The 25,031-nt window shown below is 44.1% G+C and overlaps 1 protein-coding gene across 1 annotated transcript in view; it reads right to left on the bottom strand.

Annotated features, from left to right (window-relative positions):
- Positions 1 to 25,031, bottom strand: part of PKN2 (protein kinase N2) — a 793,532-nt gene that overhangs the window by 475,380 nt on the left and 293,121 nt on the right. The gene's annotated exons all lie outside the window — the stretch shown is intronic.

The raw sequence follows: 25,031 nt of genomic DNA, 5'->3' as shown, positions 1-25,031 counted from the left end.
CCACCCCAGTTCAGAAATGGCCATATGCAAATCAGTCTTGACCCTGTGCCTCATGGGAACAGTCCAGCCCGAACTGCCAAACCATGTCTTCCCTGGACCGGAATCAAGCATCCTAGGACCGGTTTCGGGGTTTCACCCCTCTTCAGCCAGGATAGCTTGACTCCAGTGGCGTAGTGAGCACGGGACCCACATCTGGGCATACCCTTCCCACATAGGGGGAACAGCAAAACACACAAGATGATAGACGGAATGTTGCATTAGTCACCCCGAGTCGGAGGGTATGCCCAGACGTTGGTCCCGCGCTCTCCATGCCACTGGAATAAAGCTATCCTGGCTGAAGAGGGGTGAAACCCTGAAACAGGTCCTAGGATGCTGGTTTCCAGTCCAGGGGGGACCTGGCTTGGCAGTTCGGGCTGGACTGTACCCATGAGACACAGGGTCAAGACTGATTTGCATATGGCTGGGTTCAAACTGGAGCGGCATGGTGAGCAAAAAAACGATGGAATTAGGCCCAGATCTCTGTACTGGAGTGCATGTATGACGTTGTTCTGCATTCTGTCCATCAACTGTTGTTTTTGTTCTTAATAAGTAGATAACCATGGGGGAGAGAGAAGATAGATAGGGGCAACCCTCAGCCTCCCTTAATACCTTCAATAATTATACAAGAGAGGGTTAGTCTGTCTAGTGACAAACTCTTAACATCTAAGAGGTCAGTTGACTGGTCTTAATATATCTCAAGGTGGTGGGGAATCTGCACCCAGGTAAATAAGTGCATCCCTGTCATTGCATCGATATGTTAGCTGGATCCACACCCACAGGTACCACCAGTGGCATGCTTCATCATCGGATCCTCACCCACTAAACCTAGTGTGAGTAGGCGGGCTCAACGCAGTTTGTAAGCTGAGCTCTTTTTCTAAGGGATAGCAAGTGCAAATTAAATCGCCTTCAGGATCCTAACTCCTGTTTATAGTCTAAATATTTCATTACCGGTACTATTTTTTATGCGGTAAAATCTATCAAGAATAACTCAGTAAATATAAGAGGCAGAATCCGTGGTATTAGAGTGTTTTAAAAGGTTTTATTCCTATAAAAAGGGAGACAATTCGAATTGTGGGCCTTCTATTCCATCACCACGAAAGTTCAGGAAGGAAGGAACATATATTATTGATAGTTAAGCGGTTTTATAGAAAATGCATTACAGTGAAACAGATGCAAGAGGCGTGACAGCTGATAACTCAGATAAACTGTACATACGTAACTAAACATGGGTGTAACTAAAATACGTCATTTAAACATGATGTTACAAGTGGGTGGATCCATAAAAGAATCCTGCAATGTCAGCAGAAATATATGGCAGAGATGCGCGCGCAGCTGCATGACGTGTGATTGACGTGCAACTAGAGGGTGAAGGAGACTTGACATTTAGCTCTACATGTGGAGACAGAAGTCTGGGGTTATGTCAACCTAATTCCAAATCATATCTAATATCCTATGTTTAAAGAACTGTGTGACACAAAAGGAAAGGTCTCTTAGGATAGAATCTTATTCTATACTGACTATACTGACTGTTAGTGCGTGTACAAGCGTCTAAGTGTCTACACTAGATGCGAGGGGGTAGGAATATTCCATGGTAACGGGGCTTATGAATTACTGGCATGAGGGCAGCGAAGCCTGGCCCTTTGCACGGAAGCTGGAAGAATGTTTACCTAAACTACTAGACAGGAATGCATCGGATGAGGAGCGAAGGAGATAATCTCGAAGGTGAAATACAGTTTTTGGCATGCGACAGGCTGGATCAGGCACCGTTAGCCGCGCAGGGAGTAAGACAAAGTTCATGGTCACAGATGCGGGCTCAGACTGGAGCTTTCAGAGGCAGAAGGCAGGAAAAGGCTCGATGACAGAATTCGGGCCTACTCGCCTGAATCTGTGAGAGGTGGAAAGTGAACCACATAAAGTCGGTGGCTTTTCATACTTCGGAATGGAATATCTGACCCATTCATGGCGGATCTGAAAGAGGACATGTTGACGGTGGACGCACATATATTTGCGTCTTCAGAACTGGAGCAGGAGGGAACATACATGTACTTATAGCATGCACATGGAGCCGTTGGGGTCTACGATAGGGGACATAACTGATCACAAAATTCATATTTCCTCAACTGCACCGACCTCACAAAGAGGTTTCACTTTTTGAGCACAATTGAGCACTTAATTTAGGCACTCCAGGTTGTAGGTTCCCTAAAATATACAAAACTAGACACTACAGTCACTGCAGCATGCCCTTCATAAATAGCCAGATTCCAAACGGTAGATGGAACTACACTTCCCTAATCCGTGTGACTCTCCTGTTGCCAATAAGAGAGCAGGGAGTCCACCTGATTCTTCATTCCCAATAGAATTGGAGCACAAGCGGGAATCAAGACTACATTATATAGTCTCCCGCTCCCTGGCGCTGCCTCTAGACAGCGGACACAGTCAACAGTGGACCTTAAAGTATTTTTTTATTACACAAGGGGACAGCGGGACCACGATCTCTGATGCTCTAGTCACGCTATGTATTAAGCCCTTTCAGCCTTAAAACCAGGGGCGTTACACAGGCCCCCACAGCCCCCGCGGTTCGGGGGGTCCCCTCATCACAGAACTCAGGCCTGAGAGCTCCGGATTAAATCAGGAGCGGGGCCTCTCTGTGTACCTGGCAGGGGGCCCCCCCTCAACGGTTGCTACGCCATTGCTTAAAACGCATCAAAACCAAGGCGATTGGACCCCCAATCATGTGATAGTCTTGTAACACCCAGTAATTTCCTCTTGAATCTCATAAAAATGGCTAGGCATGGCCTGCATTGGAGGAGTGTGGGGAGCCAAGTAGATTTAACGGAGGAGAAAGTCCCTTGATAAAGTAAGTATGGGGGACTCTCCTTTCTGAGAGGCAACCAAAACAATTTGCCCTGGATACTTTGAGAAAAAGGCTCACTTTCACTTTTATTCCCGCAAAGTGTGACTACAGGGATCACCCACCCCACTACCTCATGAAACCCTACTTAATAAAGGATATGAAGGTTTTAGGGATTCTCTACTTCTGAAATATACCTGTGTGTGCATGCTGAGCACAATCTGAATATATATATTGTTTTAATTTACCTTTCTGGTTGTACTTTTATTTTGTGTTTTTTATAAATATATATAGTATGTCTGACATTTTGTAGGCTAAACTCATGTGTCTGCATGCCCCGTCGCACATGTTAACCAAGGTGTGCCTGAGCGGGAGGCAATACTATATAAAGAGGTCATCAATACCCCCTAACAGAAATACAATTTAGCTTGTTTGTTTCAGAGGCCATTAAAGGAAAAGGTCTATTATGGTCTGTATGTTTGCATGCTTCATGATGTTTATATAAACTACTGCTCAGAGTTGGTATTTACTAACTATATATCATAGGGATTCTGCGTACATTACTGGTCTTGAAGAAGGCCTACTGACCCTTGGTGGCACTAGATACAGGTTGAATCATGTCGACCCATTGATGTTATGGTCCCACAAAACTTCCAACTGTTTTTATTCTTGGCAAAGGACCTTGCCAGTAAACAGGATTTAGAATCCTGAAGGCGAATTTAAGTTGCACTTCGTATCCCTCAGGCAAAGAGCTCCACCTAAAGACTACGTTGATCCTATCCATGTACACAAGGTGGAGGGTGTGAGAATCCGATGAAGCGCGCCACTGGTGGTACCTGTGGATGAGGATCCTACTAATATATCCATGAGATGCCAGAGACGTAATAATTTACCGGGGTGCAGATCCCCCACCATCTTGAGATATATTAAGACCAGTCAACTGACCTCTTAGACTTTAAGAGTTCATCACTAGACAGGCTAACTCTCTTGTGTAATTATTGGACCAACAGGGCTCCACAGGAAACGAAGAGAGTTGAAGTGAGATTACAAGGCATTTATTACAGATTAATTCAACGCAAATAATTAGTTAATTAAGTATTTAAATTATAGCATCATCATTACAGATTTAAATGATCTAAAAGTCAATATTTAAAAATAAGGTAAAAGAATATAGAATATGCAATATGAGTGTTCCATAAAGGAAAACCCCTAATCTAATTAAAGAAGAATAGGCTGAGAAAGGACTTTTTGGTTGGGCAAAAAAGATAAGGTGTCAGCTTCAGAAAATCATATAAAGGTTTCTGATGAGAGAATAATAATGCATAGGCATGACGCCTTTGCACCCAAGCAGTGGATATCAGCAAAGGTAAAAATGGTCTTCTCAGTTGAAGTCAGCAAGCATCACTCTAACATAAAGAGTGTGAATGTGAAAGTAAGGGAGTTCTGGTCTGGCCTCTCGTCTAAGAAACACACACTAATATAATTTAACAAGATCATTATTTGCAACATTACACCTCGGTCTCACCCTCGACGACCAATCAGCTACAAACTCTGGGAGCAGATATACTCTCCTGGTTCACATGTTATTACAATGGTATATGCATGGCTATGTCCTTGAGTTGTTACACTGGACAGACTGTTTCATACAGTCAGCTCCTCCCATAGGTCTTCCATCCTGGCATCTTCTCCTCGTCCCCATGAGAACCTCACTATCAGTCATCTAATTCATAACAAATACCTATTCACTAACTAATAGAAGGCTTCTGGAAAAACACAGCATCTACATTGGGAATAACAAAACATAACATTTAAAACAAACAAAAAGAATAAGTGCACGCCTCTTAGTCTTAAACACGAAAAGCTGACATTTAAAATGGTATTAATGTTAAGCTAACTTAAATTATGCAAACATGTTGTTAAACCTGGCACCATTGGCGTGGGTCTCCATTCCATATTTGCCTCTACGTCCTGTGTTTTGCTGTGTGTTGGACTCCATTTTTGCTGTTCTAGATGCTTTGGGCACTTTGCCACTGCTGTTCAGTGCCAAAGTGCAAGTGCTCCCTTTGTAAAGTATTGTTATGGATTAGTGATTCCATGATTGGCTTATTTCATTTACTTGTCAGACCCTAGTACAGTGCACTATGTGTGCCCAGGGCCTGTAAATCAAATGCTGCTGTTGAGCTTGCAGCACTGATTGTGCCACCCATAGAGGCAGCTTGTAAAATGTGACTCAGGCCTGCCATTGCAGAGCCTGTGTGCAGTCTGGGACTGCCATGTCGACTTGGCAAGTGCACACACTTGCCAGTCCCTCAACCTTCCCTTTTCTGCATATTAGTCACCCTAAGGTAGGCCCAAGGTACCCCTGTGGACAGGGTGCATTGTATGTGAAAGGTAGGACATGCCCTGATGTGTGTGGCATGTCCTGATAGTGAAATTCTGCCAATTCAGTTTCTCACTATTGCAAGGCTATCTGTCCCCATAGGCAAGAATAGGGAGTTTGTTTATAACATCTTATAAACATAATTTACCCTGGGAACAAGATAGTAAAATAAAGTGTAGTATGCCTGAACTCAGAATGTTAAAGTGCATCTTTTAATGAGGGTGGTTTTTATATTCTGTGTTTGAAAATACCAATTTTAGAAAGTAGGTATTTTATTGCTTAACTATCCAGTGTGCCTCTGCTAGGTTTGTTTATTGCATGTCTGGCTTTTGGATGACAGGGGCTGGAGCAGGGAAGTGGCTCCAGAAGTCGGATGAGTAGGGGCTTGGCTGAATAGGCTTGGTCTGCATTTGGAGTGGTGGGAGGAGTATCATCTTCACCTGAATAGGGGTGTGCCTGCCTTCCATAATGACGGCTCCGCCCTACTGTGGTGTGTCTGAAGCCAGGGCTCACACTGACAAAGGAGGTTGTTGTGCATTTGCAAAGTGTCCCACAGAACTGGTTTTGGCTGGGTACAGACACTCTTTGCCTTCAGAGAACAAAGGATTTTGGTGTATAAAAAGAGGGGCCCGGACCCCAGACTTTTAGATCACTTCTGGGAATCAAGAGAAACCTTTGCCAAAGAGAAGAGCCGGATAAGCTGAAGAGGAATACTGCCCCTGTGCTGTGTGCTGTCTGGGGTTGGGCTGCAGAGGCTCATTGCTGCCAAGGAAAGGAGAAAAGGACTTTGCTGTTTGCTTTGTCATCTTGATGAAGATCTCCAAGGGCTTGAAACTGAGCTTGCCTCCTGTTCTGAAGTCTCAGGGACACAAAGACTTCACCACCAGTTCCCCTGAATTTCCTTGCTGGGAATTCCAACCTGCAAAGAGGTGCCTGCTGCTGTTTGGGCCCACTGGAGACTGTTTGTCGGTGGGAGCTGGGAAATCGACGCAACACCGAAGAAGTGTGTTGCATCCGCACTGGGTTTCTGACGCATCGCCGAAGAGACCATCGCCGTACCTGCCGCGGCTCGAGAAATCGCTGTCGCCGCACCAATCCCGACGCAAGCCTGCTGTGCGGCTGCAAGAAGACATGCATTGTACCGGATCGACGCATCGCATCGAGGCGCCAAGATTGTCGCATCGTTGGGGTCTGCAGTAAGGAACCGACACATCAACTCCCCTGCGCTGCAGTAAGGAACAGACGCATCACCTCCCCTGCACGTAAGGAACCGTCGCATCACCTTCCCTGCGGCCATTTTGTTTGCTTTGTGTTGCGCATCTAAGGTACTTTTGAGAAAAGTGTTGCATTTACAACTTGCATTGAACTGAACTATTTCTACCTTTTGAAAGCCTTATTTTTAATACTGTATTGTGGATTTTTGTTTTGTCTTGTTTTGGTTTACATAAAGATTACTTACTTTTCTAAACTGGTGTGGTGTTCATTTGTAGTGATTTCACTGTATTACTGTATGTGTTCACAAATGCTTTACACACTGGCTCTGAGATAAGCCTGTCTGCTCGTGCCAAGCTACCAAGGGGGTGAGCAGGGGTTATTTTAGGAGTGTATCCCCCTTACCCTGAATAGAAGCAAGGGTCCCTATTTGGACAAAGGTACCAACCTCTGCCAACTAGAGAACCCCATTTCCAACACATGTTAATTCCGGTGCTACTTAAAATGGCTAAATGCAGTCACCTACTACACATTATATGACCAGTACAAACACATTATTTAACATTTTAAATCACACTTTGTTAAATGAATGCGTTTAATTTTCCAGTAAAATTTACGCACTCTCAGTTTCTCCCTCTGATGTCTGTAATAGCCATCACATTAATTGTAAATGAATCTCCAAGGAACACCTTATTTCCTTGCGGAGTTCTTCATTTTGCTTTTTGAGTTTTGGACCTCATCCCTTTCCTTGTAAGCCCTACTCTTGCGCTCTTACATTTCCATTTCATCCTACATTTGCCTTGAGCTCTCTTGTCCTTTGTCGTTCTTGCTTGCAAATATCTAAATATCTTGCATAAGTAATTGCCAATAATCAAAACAGGCCTCAGTGTAGCTCCTAAAAATCCATTACTTATGGTTCTAAGCCAACTACCTATAGCGGAAACTCCTTTGCCTAAGGGTACTAAAACACCAGTGGTTCCTAAATTTTGTAATTCAGGTTTTACATCAGAAATATTTGTTTCAAATTCTTCTATTTTCTTGCTCTTGTCTGGTACGAATGAGCAGCAATGTTGCACGTTCAACTTCTTACAGACTCTCTCTGCTAACAACAGTACATCCAAAGCTAATCGGTCTTGCAAAACCATTGATCTAGTAGCTATTAATGCTGTATTTACTGCTAATAAAGCACCAGTTGTACTACTGGCTAATTTATCCACTATTGTAGAAAGCTTTCTGACTTTCCTATTATTTAGGACAACTCCTGCTCGGGGAATAATAGCACCAAAAATATCTTCCACGAATTGTGTTCCATCATTAGTACTACATCTAGGTCTGTGAGATGGATTCATCGTAAAGGCTTCTATACTATTTACATTAAACATTTTTTTCCCAATTAGCAAGCAATTCGGAACAGGCATCCTGTCTGCATACAAAGTATACTTCAGGCATAACTGGTTCTTCTCCAGTTAATATTTGAACAGGTATTCCAAGAACTTCAAATGTGTGCTTACATCCGCCTAATCCCATGTGTCTATTTCCGAATGCGAAACCTTCTCTTATAAAAGCATAGTTTATTCTACTGTGTGTCTAACTTCAAACTAGGATACACCATCTTTCCTTTTTATCCCTCTATCTCCTTTTTCAATACATTCTATAAAACATCTTCCTTTACTTTTGCCTTATGAAACATGAGCTCTCCTTTCCTCCAAAGCTTGTATGAATTTCTTCTCTAATTGATTAATTGAACATTTCAAATCACGTACATATGCCTTAACAGTGTCTATTCTAGTAGAGGACCTAAAGAAATACCAAGCGGTTTCCATTTCCTTAGCCTGTGGACGAAGACTCATTCTCTTGTGAAGGGCAACTTCAGTAAGGATAAAACTGTAGTTGAAAAATAATACTCAAAATGGTTCTGCCTATAAAAAAAAATAAGCAATATACTGCAGGTGATCACATATGAAAGTGGAATGTGATGATAAGTTACACCTCAGCAACTGAAGCAGGTAAGTGTGTATAAACACAGCAGCCCTTGGCATCTAGAGCATGTGTGCACTCTTGCACTGATGTAGATTAAACGTTTGACTTGAAATCTCCCTCTGATGCATCTATAACTTAAGCCTCGAGTTTTATTTGATCTGTTGAATCTGCAAGTATTGTAGGCATAGAGGTTGACCTAAGGGTACTTATCTCTGTAGTAATACTTCTACCAACTAAAAGGGACATGAATCCTAATAAGTGTTAATGTCACAGCATTTACTATCTTATATCTAGCCTTTGTAACGAAAAACATGTTTGTCTACAGTCAGACCTTATGTAGAATATAGCAGCAAGCACAATATAATATTCTGTAATTGGCTTTAGATGTGCGAAAAGAGTAAAATACTTTATTAATCTGAGGTTATTTCATCATTGTATATACAGCAGTCTTCGTGAGGCATCCCTAGCTCTATTCCAATATCTAAAAATGGCTACCCTACTCTTCTACTGCAGCTTTGGCCTGAGGGAATCTTCTGAATTCTTTATTCCATTTCTATTTGTTTGAAATCTTTCTTTAGTAATAATTGTAGAGTTCATTTATCAATTGTCACGGTCTGTTCAATAACTCAGTTTAGACAGTTCATTGTTTGAGAATCAGTTTCCGAGATAAATTGTATGCTGTGATGGTGTAGCATGTATCATGTGGGTTCAAGTGGTTCTGCTCTCAGTTCATTTGGGCCATTAGCTGTTGGCTCGGGCACACTGTGTAATAAGTCCATTCCGGTGATGAATGCCTGTGACAAGGGACTCTTCCTCTCTTCAATCGTCTAGATGTCTGGTAATCTCCTTCAGCATCCCTCACACTATTTAATTCAGTTTCTTCAGTAACAGTTTATGGTATGCGTTCAACTGACACACTATAACTCAGTCTCTCTGCTCCAGGGCCACTCCTCTCTACTTTGAGCTCTTTCATTCCTCTCACTTGTCCTTCACTAAGGTCACTTGTTTGCACCTGCGGTTGCTCTGCAGTACTTCCTCCCTCTGATCTAATCTCTTCTTCTTTCTCTTGCTCTTCTATACCATTTAACATGATTTATGGGATTTGGATGGCTGCAAATCTCTGATGCACGGCACCTCCATTTGGTCCTTCTGGACAGGCAGGCATAGAAAGTTGCAGACTTGATTTATGCACCGCCACCTCTTCAAGTTGACATTTTACTTTCTGGGTGTGGGAGGCATGTATCTAGCTAGTCAATTCACCACATTTCACTGCGGTATTGGAGATCATGATCACCTGCTAGGGTCCTTTCCATCTTGGCTCCAAGCATAACTTTCTAATATGTTTCTCCACTTGAACCCAATCGCCAGGGCTTAGGTCATGGTATGGCTCTTGATTGGGAATGGCAGTAACAGCTCCAGCCTGGTGAGAGACAGAACATACCACATCAGCCAGTCTTTTGAAGTAGTCGAGATTCATGTAATCTGTAATATTTACAAGCGCATTTGCAGGCACAGCAGACAGACTTATGTCACAACCCAAGGGTATTTCATGTGGCGACAATCCTGTTCATCCGTCAGGAGTACTTTGGAGACTCATCAACACCAAAGGCAGAGCATATGGCCATTTCAAAGAAATGGATGCTCACACTTTGGCTAAACAAGACTTCATTGTCCCATTGATCTGTTCTACAATACCCAAAGCTTCTGGTCTGTAGCTACAGTGTAATTGGTGTTTTATTTGTAGTGCCACATATAGCATTTTAAGGACCTAATTATTGAAATGAGTCCCTCGGTAGGACTCCAGAGAAACTGGCTCTCCGAACCTTTGTATGAGTTCTCGCAACAGCAGTTAGGCTACAGCAAGGCTATCATTCCTCTGTATTGGGTAGGTTTCCACCCAGCAGGAGAAAATGCACCCTATGACCAGGACATATCTCAGCCTGTGGTAGACGGGCACCTTGATGAAGTAAAACTGCATTCTTTTAAAAAGGTCCTCCTGACTCATAGTGCCAGGGTTTTTCTCCCTACATTCATTTGATGACATCTCACTTATCTATGTCACAAGTCCACAGAAAGAACTCTAAATCGGGGAGTGGACCAATTGTGTCTGAAAAGTCTAACCATGGTTTCTCTCCCTATATGTGCGGGACCATGACAATGTCTAGTCATTGAAAACAACAGACTATCAGGCAACACAGGTCTTCTATCACCCGAGACCCAGATCTCATTCGCGTTCTTACTGCATCCTGCTCTGACCCATCGTTGTTGTTCTGCTTCTGACAATTCCTCCTGCAATCTCTTGATTTCCTCTCAGGTATCCACCACAGACAACAGCTTAGCAAAATTGGTGTCCTCATTAGATTAGTTTGTGCACTCTCTGGTAAATGCGCATGCCACAGTAGCAAAATACTAAGTAACTTAATCGGCATATCTGTCTCTAGTGGTCACAGTCATTTATACTCCTGTGGGCTATGCATTTAACAGCTGCAATTTCTACTGGCACATGTAAAGCTTCTTACAATCTCATCACATATTGCCAATTCAGGATGGGAGATCCGAATGAAGTCATAAATCTCCTCTGTGACCATAGCTGTTCAAAGTCATGTACCACGCGAAAGCCATATTGACTATCAGAGAATATTGTCACCCTCAATTGGTCTGAAAGATAAGACTCTGGTAAGAGCGACCAGTTCTGCTACTTGAGCAGAGGTGACACGTCAAAACCATGAGGCTTCCACCACTTCATGAACTGTGCAGACAGCATAAGCTGCTTTCAAACCCCCCGTACTATCTCTTAAACATAAGCCATCAACAAACAGTACATAGTTGGCTTATCAAGGTGTTGATCGTTAAAATCAGGTCTTGGCTTGGTGCAGAAATCCGTGACATTGAGACCGTCATGCTCAATCTCTTGCTCATCAATTTCATTTTCAGGCAACAGTAACAGTGAAACTGGATTAACAGTCTGACATCTTTTCAAAGTAACATTTTCAGCAGCCAGATTCACCTGTTCATACTTCATGAGTCTGTTATTGATCAAATACTTGGTGCTTGTACATGTAAGCAACATTTCCACTTAAAGTGAGACCATAACTGTAAAAGAATGTCCCATGACTATACTGTTGCTTCTGTCAATGCTGACACCAACCGCAACAAGGCAGTCGGGCAGTCATGTGACTACATGACCAAGGGTTGTTGAGAAATAGGCCATAGGCCACAGGTCTTTGAAAGTCTTGTTGCACCTTAGTAAGCACTGAGAGAACGTAGCCCTCCCTCTCACTGCAAAACAAAATTAACATTTTACTGTAATCAGGCATTCCTAGTACCGGGGTATAATAGAGACTTTTCTCAGCTATAGGAAGGCTTTTAAACAGTCGTTGTCCCAAGGAAGCGGATCAGGCACATCTTTGTGCGTCTGCCTCATTAAAGTTTTAGCCATTAGGGACAAATTGGGTATCCACTATATACAGTAGACCACCATTCCCAAAAGCATTTGGGCTACTCTCTGCATTTTAGGTGGATTCATTTTCAGAATAGTATTAATTCTTTCTTGTGGCACCTTCCTTGCTCTCTTTTCAATGAGATGTTGTTAAAAAGTACACTTTGGAGGGATGAATAAGAATCCAGAGATTATTTGTAGATGAATCAGGTTAATTAGCATATTACAACAGATGTCCTTGGTAGTGGACCTATTTTTGACAATACTGCAATTTTCTTGGGGACACCTTTTGTCCATTCTCAGCCAAATGATGTAGCAGAATAATTGTATCCTGTTTGCAGGCTTTTTATGTTCTTGACGCCACAAGCAGGTTGTTAATGTATTCCACAAGAACAGAACTGCAAGGCATTTGTAAGAACTCAAGATTTTTTTTCAAGATCTAATTAAAATTTTAAGGGTCTCTGTATACCCTTGTGGAACTCAGCACCAACCCAAAACTATTCTATAGTGCCTTTAGGGTTCTGCAAGCCCATAATTGGCGAGTTGCATGAGCTTACTATTATCTCTTTCAGAATTCCTGGTCATCTAATGTTCTCAATCACTGGAGTAATTCCAACCACCTTCTTGGGTGTGAGATTGTATGTTGGTGTTCTCGGAAACTCAGCATTAAATTTAATTGTTCTCCAGACAGGTTCTACACCTTTAATAAACCCAATGTATTTTCCTGAAAAATCCCACACTTTGGGTTTCATAGTATCTTGTAAATCAGAAGCTAAGTCCTCTACTGTTCTCACAGGTAACAAATCGAACCATTGTCCCACGTCTGGCTTTTTAATATTTAATGCCCTCATCATGCCTTTGAAACTCAAGACCCTCTGGTATACAGTATATAGTGTAATTTAGCTTGCACAAAAGATCCCTACCTAGTAAGTTTATGGGACTCAAATCACCCATAACTTGTGTGATCTTCCTCAAATGAGCCTATTGTAACACAGACTTTGACTCAGGGTTAGATATTTGTGTATTTGCTACTCCTACAACTTGGAGTTTACTTTTCCGAGAAGGGTAGGTTAGGGATTTCCGCTGTTCTAACAGTAAACGGGTAGCACCACTGTCGATTAAAAATGACACTTGGTAGCCATTGATCAACAAATAGACCACTCTGGTCTACCTCAAAGACTGTGCCAAGAAAATAATCTTCCTCCCCCCTCAGGCACAGTCATTTTTAATTATTAGATTAAAAACTTCCCAAACATGAGGTACTTTTGAAATGGATTATGATTAGAGCTCCCGGTTTTATGGTATTTATTTTTTGAACATTTCCGTCTGTATTTATCCATTTTTATTTTTTGGGCCTTTTATCTGTATTTATTCATATTTGTTTTGTATTTTGCGCATAAATGAAGTTGTCATACTGTACATTTCGATATTTATTTAACTGATAGACACACTCATACTTTGATATCCGTCGTATTTTAGCTATTTAGGCTGTCAAATATTATATAACAATACATCCACTGGTAAATACTAGCATTATACCATAAATGTATGTTGACATATGCCATTATTTAAAGAAATGTCACCCTGTTTTTTTTAATTTCCCATGCTGTCCATCTTCTCAGCTGATGGCATATAAGTCATGAAAGACAGCATGGAGAGTAACTTAAAAGTAGCACAATTTTACTGTATTTATCCACTTCTAAAAATTAAATGCAGACAGAATACAAATTGTTTTCGGTCTGTATTTATCTGTAAGAATCAGTAAAAATGGAAAACAGGGAGCCTTAATTATGATTATGAAAAGGATTTGTGTTTGCTCTTGGGGCATGATTCGCATTGAGCCTGCAGTTACCCATGTTCTGCAGTGACACCAGAGCTTGCGCAACTTGCATCATTGGAGCATGTGACTGATTTTGGTTTTGCAATTGCAGAACTGGGACATTCTGCATTTGAGTCGGATTAACAATCTGCATTTGTCCTTTACAGGTTACTTTATTTGGGTATAGTCACCACTACCCTCTTCCAATGTCCAAGTTTGTTACAATAATGGCAAGGAGTCTGCCTTTTCAACGTTGCGATATGTACGCCAGAATTCAGCTCGACTTGAGCACCTCAACTTCCACCTTGCATCATCTGACATGAACACTGAGTCAATGATTTGCCGGGCTTTAGCAGTGTCACTATCAAAGCCTCACGCATAGATGCAGGCATGATGCCCGTCTCCACTATCTCTTTGTACAGTGTGGTCAAATGAGGAACCAGTAAATCCTGGTAAACCTTGTAAAAAGCTACCGTAAGTCCGGCCGTGCCCGACGCATTCCTGATTGCATGCTCTTGAGTGCTGCATGTATCGCTGGTTGCAGCGGTGCCAGCAAATGTTCCCTATGATCAGTGGTGAGCCAGGTCATAGCTATATGTGCTAAATAGTCAGTGGGTGTGGTGTCATTATGTGGAAGTCGGGACTGGTAGAAGTCTTTATAGTATCTGCAAAATCTGTCTTTTAACTGGTCCGGGTCGCTTAAGGGTTGTCCTTGCTCATTGTTTATTTATAAGAGAATGTCAGACTCACTGCTGGGGTGCAGCAATGCAGCTAGTGTGGCACTGGTGCGTTCTCCCTCACCATAAGTGCGAGCGATAGCATATTTTCCTAAGTGATGAACTTCACTTTGGGCTAGCTCGTGGAACTCGTCCACCTTTGCTTTGATGTCGCTTGGGAGGCTGTCATCGGCCTAAGTCTGTCTTTGCTCCAACTATGCTATCTCCCCCTCAAAATGTGTCAAACAGCCCTGTAGAGACCTAAGGACCCCTGAATGTTGAGATAACATAACACTTCTGGTTTAGACCTTGAAAGCCTTCCACACCATCACAAACATATTCACTTTACCCATGTTATTGCAGAAAAACTCCTCAATGACTTGGGCCAATTCAGCTCTAAATACTGAGTGTAATAGGGAGTAGGGGGAAAGTGCCAAGTAAACACAGTGGGCCTTCGGGCTCGGAGCTCAAGCTCCAACAATACATGCGAGTGATCAGAATAGGTCAGTGGCAATGGTTCACATCGCTGGACTCAAGACACCAATCCCCTCGATAGAAGCCAAAAATCAATACTTATGTGGGTGTCGTGCACTGTGGAATAGTGAGTGTATCCGGTGGGGGACCTATGGCGACAGATGTGGGGGATGCCCTTTCTGTCAACAATGTCTATGAGAGCCTGTGCAGCCACCGAAGGATGACAGGGAGGGCACTTGGAGTGGTGACAAACAAGATTTAAAACAAATTGAAGTCCCGCCCCAAATTTGTGGCACATCAGCCCATTGGAGCAGGTTCCTGCTGAGAGAATGATAAAACAGTGGGTTATCATAATTGGGTCCGTAAACTCCCACTACCAGCACTGCCAAGGCGTCCTTATAGCATCCGGCTACCACATACCGACCCCACCCCCGGTCCATGCAAGTCTATTTAAGATGTACACCTTATCCCCGGCTGACCCATATTAGCACTCCACGCTTGCGCAAGGTGAAGCCCACTGCATAGCAGAGGCCCTGCATTCTACGCTGTGTCAATACACTACTCTCCTGTGCCAAGTGATATTGCAACATCTGTTCTGTATCTCTTGAGATATGTTACCACCCCACATATCTTCCTGCAGTCATTGATGTTCCATGTGAGAAACCTTATTAGTGAACGGCCTGGTAGATCCCCCCACTACCTGCCCCATGTCAGCCATCAACTAATTGCAAGGTGGTGGTTCATGCACACCTTAGTAGAAAGGCCCAATAGTCATTTGGAGGTTCGTTAGGGGTGATGCATGCAGAGCTGGTATCGCTCACTGATTCACAAGCGTCAATAGAAGTGTGTGAGATAAGCACTGCCCCAGGGGGGGCGTCCCCTAAGTGCACAGCGTGGAGTCCAATAAATGGATTAATCCAAACTTAATCAAAGATGAGTTGCAGGTTAGTCTGTTCTCAATAATTGATTTTATTAAATCATCTTAAATTCTGTTTCATAGGTGTTTTATTCACATGTAGCCATTAAAAACGGAGATCTTTAGATGAGGTGAATGGTTGCTCCCAAATTGTTGGTCCTGATGCATTTTGGGCTAAAAGAAGTCCTTCATCAGGGGAGTATTAAACGCCGGTGTAGGTGGGTAGAGAGTTTTTCCAGCGGCATCGCGGAAACGTCCTGGAGGCGCTTATCTCACAGCCATCAACTCATGTCAGCACCATACATTTCGCTTCGCTCAGACAAACATACAAGACACTCTTAATAAAAGCAACAAGCAAAAAACTGTTGCAGTGAATACAAACCTCGCCCTCCTGCGCCATGATCACCCCCAAATTACATAGCACTGCAATTACCCACCATAGCCCACCAACAGAAAAAGTAAAGCAAGTACAAGTGTTTTACACATGGGGACAGATGTTGCACAGCCCAACTACCCATGCAGCTTCCAGCTGCAAGGGGCCACTTAAGAGCTATCATATATGCCTAAAGGGTCGGAGGGAAATCATGCAACACATCTCCCACAATATTAACTTCAAGGATCTGAAAAGGAGAATTACAGTACCTAGACGTAGCCGTGTGGAATAACAGTACATATCTTTAGGAAGCTTACCTGGTTTCACTGGAATGCTCTTATCAATTCTGATGATGCTAAGGGCCAAGAAAATGTCTTAGTCACAGACGCAGCTGGAGTACAAATAGGACAGGAGAGCATCACTTCATCAAGTCCGCAGCGACTGGCCACGTTAGACAAAAGGTCGCAAGAAGTTAGACAGGTCTTCTCTGTCCTCTGGTGTTGTACCAGGTGAGCCCTGCCTCCCCCTAGCAGTATCTCCACTCTTGAGGAATTGCTTTAACAGTTTAGGATTGTTAAAGAACAATGCCTTGCCATCTGCCATGACCTGCATCCTAGCAGGGTAGAGCATGCTGTATTCCAGTTAATGCTCACATAGTCTCTTCTTGGCTGAGATAAAGAGTCATCGAACCTCCTGTACCTGTTATGTGAAGAAAGGGTACAAGGAAATGTTCAAGCCCTCATGTTGCATGGCCTTCAGATTACACACTTTTCGCAAAGCTGTGTCCCGGTCTCTGTAATTCAGGAGTCTTGCTATTAAAGGGCAAGGACTGGCCACATGGACCTGGTGTGAGCAGCAGGCACTCTCCACTACTAACATCTCTGAAAACATATCTCGCCCCAGTGGAAAGTGGGCAGGGTACAACACTCACACAATAGCCTGAAGAGTGCCATACCAAGTAGAGATCGCGCTAGTCCGATGAAGGCCTCTGGGACTGGCACCGCTAGCCATGCGTGCAGTCCCAGGATGTCTGCGGCCACCCACGGGCACCACCCCCCTGATCGGCCCACACCCCTCCGGACTCTCACGGACTGTGCCATTACATGTGGGGGGCTCATTCCGAAGCGCTCTGCTGCAAGCCACATTACTCCCCCCCCCCCCCCCCCCGTGCGAAGCCTTTTTTTAGCTATTTGGGGTAGTGCGCGCTTAGGCCCCTGTAACTTTTTGGCCGCATAAGGTATCCACGCCAAATTTGCGTCCTTTTCTTCTAGCATCATGGGGATTGTAAAGGTACCCAGGGTTTATGGATTCCCCTGGAGGGGTCCCAGAAATTAGCCAAATTATAGCAAACTTTTGTTTTTTTTGGGAAAAACGGGCTGCAAATGAAAGCGTCTGGGTTTTTCTCTGCAAATGGTATCAAAAAAGGGTTTGTGGGGCTGAAATTACCACTTTCCCAGCTTTTAGGGAATGACAGACTTGTCAGAAAACCAACATTTTTTACACAGTTTTGGCATTTTTCTGGGACATAGCCTATTTTTGCTATTTTTTGTGCTTTCAACCTCCTTCCAGTTAATGGTAGAAATGGGTATGAAAGCAATAATGGATCCTGGAAAGCTATACATTTTAGAAAAGTAGATAAAATTCTGAATTCAGCAAGGGGTCATTTGTGTAGATCCACCAAGGTTTCTTTATAGAAACTAACAGTTAAATATAGGATAAATTGAAATTTAGTTAAAAAACAGCCTTTTGTGTCAACGTTTTCACCTGTAACTTCTTCTAATTATGACAGCTCTTTGAAAGCAATATACCGTTACATCCGCTGGACCTTCCTGGATGTGGGGATATATAGGACTTGTAGGTTCACCAAGAACCCGATGAACACAGAGTCAACAACTGAGCAGCAATTTGCAATGGTTTTTTTTATTATGTTCCGGGTATATAGCAATTATTGTGGGAAAATGTATACATGGAAAAATCTGTATGAAAGACACCTATGTATTTCTGAAATGGGAACAAATTATAGAGTTTAGAAACAGTACATATTTGCACATTTTCGAAATTGGGAATACTCATACTAGCATGAGAATTATAGGTCATTTTTCAAAATGACTTCTTTTTTACCCAATGCCTTTCATTTGGAAGGCAGAAATGCATCAAAAATCAATAGGTAATAACATTTGCTTTACAAATCTGAATTACCCTAAGTCTCCCGATAAAAATGGTACCTCACTTGGGTGGGTCGGCATAGTGCCCACGACAGGAAATGGCTCAAAACCCAACGTGAACACACCACATTTTCACAATGAAAATATACCCTTTTTTTGCAAAGTGTCTAGCTGTAGTTTTTGCACACTAGCTCTGCCGGCACCTAGGGAAACCTAGCAAACCTATACATTTTTTAAAACTAGACACCCAGGGGAATCCAGGATGGGGTGACTTGACTGCCTCCCACCAGGGTCTGTTACCCAGAATCCCTTGCAAACCTAAAAAATTGTCAAAAAAGCACATTTTCCCCACATTTCTGTGGTGGAAAGTTCTGGATTCTGGGTGGATCCACAAATTTCCACCCACCACGCGTTCCCCAAAGTCTTGCGAGAAAAATGATACCCCACTTGTGGGGGGTCGGCCTAGTGCCCGCAACAGGAAATGCCGCAAAACGCAACGTGGTCACACCTCAATTTCGCAGTGAAAAATGACCCTTTTTTGGCAAAGTGCCTAGCTGTAGTTTGTGAACCCTAGCTCTGCCGGCACCTAGGGAAACCTAGAAAACCTATACATTTCTGAAAACTAGACACCCCAGGTCTCCCGATAAAAATGGTGCCTCACTTGTGTAGGAGGCCCAAGTACCCGCGACAGGCAAGGGCCCAAAACCTAGTGAGGCGACATCAAAATTGCCCATCTCAAAACCACCTGGTTTTGCAAGGGGGGTCACCTGGGTTTTTGGCCCCGTGCTCGGCAGCCATCTAGGAAAACCTACCAAATCCACACATTTCTGAAAACTAGACACCCGGAGGCTTCCAAGGAGGTATGGCCTGCGTGGATCCCCCAAGTTTCCATACCCAGAATCCCCTGCAAACCTCAATTTTAGCTGAAAGAAATCACTTTTTTCACACATTTTTGTGTGGAAAAGTTGTGGCATCACCGGGCTCACACAAATTTCCCACCACCCAGCGTTCCCCCAGGTCTCCCAATAAAAATGGTGCCTCACTTGTGTGGGAGGCCCAAGTACCCGCAACAGGCAAGGGCCCAAAACATTTTTTGATAGGCAATGTTGACGTCGCCTCACTATGTTTCGAAATTTTGTGGATCCATGCAGATTCCAGAACTTTCCACGACAGAAATGTGAGGAAAATGTGTTTTGTTTTTACAAATATTTAGGTTTGCAAGGGATTCTGGGTAACAGAACCTGGCGAGAGCCAGTCAAGCCACCCCATCCTGGATTCCCCTGGGTGTCTAGTTTTTAAAAATGTACAGATTTTCTAGGTTTCCCAATGTGCCGGCTGTGCTAGGGCCCAAAATCGACAAGTAGGCATATTGCTAAAAACAAATCCGTTTTTAGTCTGCTTTCTGCCGCCCTGGGGGGAATATCGGGAATTGGAGTTGCGCTGATATGCCCCCAGGGGGGCAGAAACACTGGCTATTTGTTTAGGGGGTGGGGGCATGCTCGTGTTAGGCAGCCCCACTCGAATTCAAATTTGCCCCCAAAAACCCTGGCGTCTAGTGAGCTTTTTGCCCCCCAAGGTGGGGCACATTGGGGGCTAATGCCCCCATCTGCCCCCCTGGGGGGGCTGAAAGTTCAACAGACGCCAGGGAGATTTTTGGGCAAATTTTAATTAGGGTGGGGTCTTCCAAAAACAGGCATGCCAATGCCCCCAATGTAATTAAAATTTGCCCAAAAAATCCCTGGCGTCTACAGGGCTTTTTGCCCCCCCCCGGGTGGCAGATTGGCGGCTGATGCCCCCATCTGCCCCCCAGGGGGGGCAGGAAGGCTGTAATTTTTGCAGGGGAGGGGGTGGGGGCATGGGCATGCCTGTTTTGGGCAGCCCCCACCCTAATTCAAATTTTCCCCCCAAAAATCCCTGGCAACTAGAGGGCTTTTTGCCCCCCCGGTGGGGCAGATGTGGAGCTAATGCCTCCATCTGCCCCCAGGGGGGCAGAAAGCCTACTAGACACCAGGGATATTTTGGTGCTAATTTTATTTAGAGTGGGGGTTGCCAAAAACAGGCATGCCAATGCCCCACCCTAATAAAAATGTGCCCAAAAAACCCTGGCGTCTAGTGTGTTTTTTGCCCCCCCAGGGGGGAAGATTGGGGGCTACTGCCCCATCTGACCCCCGGGGGGGGCAGGAAGGCTGTAATTCTTTGCGGGGGAGGGGGTGGGGGCATGCCGGTTTTGGGCTGCCCCACTCTAATTCAAATTTGCCCCAAAAAAAACCCTGGCATCTAGAGGGCTGTTTGCCCCCCCCGGCAGGGCAGATTGGGGGCTAATGCCCCCATCTGCCCCCCAGGGGGGGGCTAAAAGTCCACTAGACACCAGGGAGTTTTTTGGGCAAATTTTAATTAGGGTGCAGGCTGCAAAAACGGGCATGCCAATGCCCCCACCCTAATTAAAATTTGCCTAAAAACTCCTTGGCGTCTACTGGGCTTTTTGCCCCCCGGGGGGGCATATTGGGGGCTGGAAGGCTGTCATTTTTGCGGGGGAGGGGGTGGGGACATGGGCATGCCTGTTTTGGGCAGCCCCACCCTAATACAAATTTGCCTGAAAAAAATCCCAGACTAATGGGTTTTTGCTCCCCCGGGAGTGCAGATTGAGGGCTAATGCCCCCATCTGCCCCCCAGGAGGAGCAGAAAGCCTACTAGATGCCAGGGATTTTTTTGAGCAAATTTTAATAAGGGTGGGGGTTGCCAAAAACGGGCATGCCAATGCCCCCACCCTAATAAAAATTTGCCCCAAAAAATCCCTGGCATCTAGTGGGCTTTTTGCCCCCCCGGGGGGCAGATTGGGGGCTACTGCCCCATATGTCCCCCAGGGGGGGCAGGAAGGCTAATTTTGTGGCCGGGGGGTGGGGGCATCGGCATGCCTGTTTTGGGCAGCCCCACCCCTAACTAATACCCCATAAGAAAATCCCTGGTGTCTAGTGGGCTTTCTACCCCCCCCGGGGGGGCAGATTGGGGGCTGCTGCCCCATCAACCCCCCGGGGGGGCAGAAAGGCTGTAATGGTGGTGGGTGTGGGGGCATTGGCGTGCCTGTTTCGGGCAGCCCCCATCCCCCCAAACAATGGGGCAAAACCAAAATCCCTGGTGTCTAGTGGGCTTTCTACCCCCCGGGGGGGCCGAAAGACTAATCGTGTGCCTGAGGGGGGTGGGGGCATCGGCATGCCCATTTTGGGCAGCCCCCACCCCTAATGAATAAATTATCACAAAATCCCTGGTGTCTAGTAGGCTTTCTACCCCCCAGGGGGGCAGATTGGGGGCAACTGCCCCCATCTACCCCCCAGGGGGGGCAGAAAGACTGACTGTGTGCCTTCAGGGGGGTGGGGGCATCAGCATGCCCGTTTTGGGCAGCCCCCACCCCTAATGAAAAAAATGAACATAAAATCCCTGATGTCTAGTGGGCTTTCTACCTCCCCGGGGGGCAGATTGGGGGCTACTGCCGCCATCTACCCCCCAAGGGGGGCAGAAAGACTAATTGTGCCCAAAATAATTATGGGGGGGAGCAAAGGCCCTTGCCCAAGGGGCCGCTCCCCCCTCCCTGGTGCCTAGTGGGTGGATCCCTGCTTGGGGGATCGCCCTCCTGTGGCGATCCCCAAGCAGGGATCCACTGGGGATTCTCCCCTTTCCAACGATACCTCTCCCGTCTTTCTACATGCTGAGGGGGCTGAGATAGACCATCAGAGGCCAAATAATAATGCAAACCATCATCCATATCTTCCAGGGCAGATTGAATGCCAACAGGGACTTAAAGAAATTTATAACAGCCATAAAAAAGCTAAATTGACTGACATGCGCTAAAGCGGTTAGGCTGCAAATGAGTAAAAATACAATTATGGTGAGGTAATACGTGAGAGGTACAGCACAAGAAATCGAAGGCTGAGAAAAAATACTTCAAGAAACAAGACTAGAGTAAAACTAGAATGATTGATACTCTGAATAAAGGTTTGTGATAAGCTAGCTTAGACTATCTAAAAATATATATATATATGTCCAGGATGTGGTGTAGTTTGGCATTTTTTTATGGTTTGCAGCATACGGAAAGTGAATATAGTAACATTTGTTGGCAATGATTAAGTTAGATTTCTAAGTGAGATTGAAGATAACAAAAAAGATGACTGTTTTAAATGTTGGAGTATTAAGTGTTAAAGAAGAAATAAGGAAAAAAGCATGTATGCAATGTACCAATTGGTAAGGTTGTAGTGAGCTTGGGTGCAGATTCTGACTCACCTTACACTTTCACTAATAAAGATTTTTTGTTTTTGTTTAATTTTCTTTATTAGTTTTACAATTTTTATGTATCACAACAATCAAATTATTCGTTTTCACATTTTCCATGTAATTGCACACCGTACTCATCATTAAATACAATAAAGCAAAGAAAAGAACAAGGGAGGGGGCAGGAGGGGGAAGGGGGATATATGAGAACCGATAGAGAAGGTAGTAGTGGGAAAGGGGAGAATGTGGGGAACAGAGGAGGGGGAAAAATCGCATCTCACTAAATTTCCATTTCCTATGGGGTGGTGTAGCCATCACAATATTAGTCACATATCTCGTACACTTTCACTAATAAAGATGTGCAGGAAAACAAGTTTGTAAATGTTAATAGAATAGTTATAGAGAAGGCTGGTGTTAAACCTGAAAGATTTCCAGGGAATTAATTGAAATTTTAAGTTTCTGCAAATTTCTGAAGAATAGGAAAGCTGAGTGCTAGCTGTACACATTTACGAAGGTACCTTCAGTTTTGACACGGATAGATCAAAGAGAGTTAGGCATGATGTTAGACTTCAATAGTTCTGAACCTGTGATGGTAGTTTGTGAGAAAGATGGTGTTGGGGAAGAGATGTTACAAACGTTTCCTACAGTGTTTTGAGGAAACATAGGCAGACTCTGTTTTAAACATAAAATTGCTCTCAATCAAAATGCTCTACCATGTGTACATGAGATCAGACAAATTCTTATTTCGATTAGACTGGTTATTACAGAAATTAGAAAAGTTGAAAAAAGTGGGTGTGATTAAACGAGTAGAAAGTTCTGATTGGGTGCGCTGCACAACGGGCAAAGGTAAAATAAGGCTGTGTGTAGACCTCAGGGACCTCAATAAGAATATTTGTATTGACCGGCTCCCTTTTCGTAAAGTTAAACAAATTACTTGCAACCACAAAAGGTTTTAAGATGTTTTCCACAACAGATCTGACTGCATCATAGGACCAAGTAGCTTTACACCCAGAAAGTAGGATTCGCACTGCATTTATCACATCTCTAGGATGCTTCCAGTTTAAAAGAGTAGGTTTTGGGTTAGCCTTAGTGGCCCTCATGTTTCAGAGACTCATGCATCAAATTTGTGAAAGTATAAAAGATGTAATCTTTTTTCAGGATGATATCTTGATTAAGGGAAGATCAAAAATGGAACATAAAAGCAAAATTAGGGAAGTTTTAAACATTCTTAAACCAAAAGGTCTGACAGCGGAATACAAGAAATGTATATTTGGTGCTTGAAGTTGTTTGAATGGTTTACTACCCAAGAAGGAACTTGTAGAGGCAGTATGGAATGGTGCACATCGGTAAAGCAAAGACAATGTAAGATCCTTTTTAGGACTCACCGAATACTACACAAAGTTTGTGGGTAATTTTGCAAAGTTGACAGACCCCATTAGATAGTTATTGAAAAACAAATCAAAATTTTTGTGGGATTCTGATTAAACAAGTTTTCCAAGTGTTAGAAGTAAAAACATAGTTCTGTCTTCATTAAAGGGTGTGCTTCAAATTGCAAAAAGCATCATCACTATGTAGAGTTTTTTTTTTTTTTATAACCAATTTTATTGATTTTAGTGAAAAAGCGAGCCTAAGGAAAGCAAAAACATAAGCATAAGACCAGCAGCAAATAAAGCTTCAGTGCACATCAGAGACATGACGACATTATGACAGCAAATACGTCTTGAATATTCATAAGCGTAAAGGGGGAACAGGGTAACCCCCACCGTGTCCCAGACAGCCCCAGGAAACCTCAATCCTCTATCACCTACACCCATTTGCCCCACATTTTGTGGTATTTCTTCGGGCACCCCCTAGCTGCATACAAGGGTTTATCCTATGCCGCACACCAGTACACCCCCCTGCGCCAGCGTGCCATGGTGCGCACCGGCGGGTTCAGCCAGCTCGCCGCAATATCCCTATTGGCCACCATCAAGGCTGTATTGAGAAGGAGTTTGTCGGTCCGAGATCCATCCAGCTCATAAGTGACCCCCAAGAGTATACTCAGAGGGTTAAGAGGAACCTCCCAGCCCAGGACCTCAGTGAGTTCTCCGACCACTAATTCCCAAATGCATGTGACTACTGGGCAAAGCCATACCATGTGGTAAAAATCTGCTTGTGGTTGACTAAAGCGGGGGCATGACGCGTCAGGCCTGAGCTTTGCACGGTGGAGGCGCAGCGGTGTAAGGTAGGCAGCGTGGAGATAGTATTTGGACTAAACGGAGTCTTGCCGATGCTGTGATTGTTTTAGGTGACATTAGCGCTTCCCTCCAATCGTCGTCTTCCAAGGCCCCAAGCCATCCCTCCCAGCGATTTCTGAGGCAGTGCAGTGTGTTGGGAGTATGGTTTGTGAGGGAGCGATAGATGC

The sequence above is a fragment of the Triturus cristatus genome, chromosome 4_2 (genome assembly GCF_964204655.1).
Source record: "Triturus cristatus chromosome 4_2, aTriCri1.1, whole genome shotgun sequence".
Taxonomy (NCBI): Eukaryota; Metazoa; Chordata; class Amphibia; order Caudata; family Salamandridae; genus Triturus; species Triturus cristatus.
This window is presented reverse-complemented; position numbering and strand designations above follow the sequence as displayed.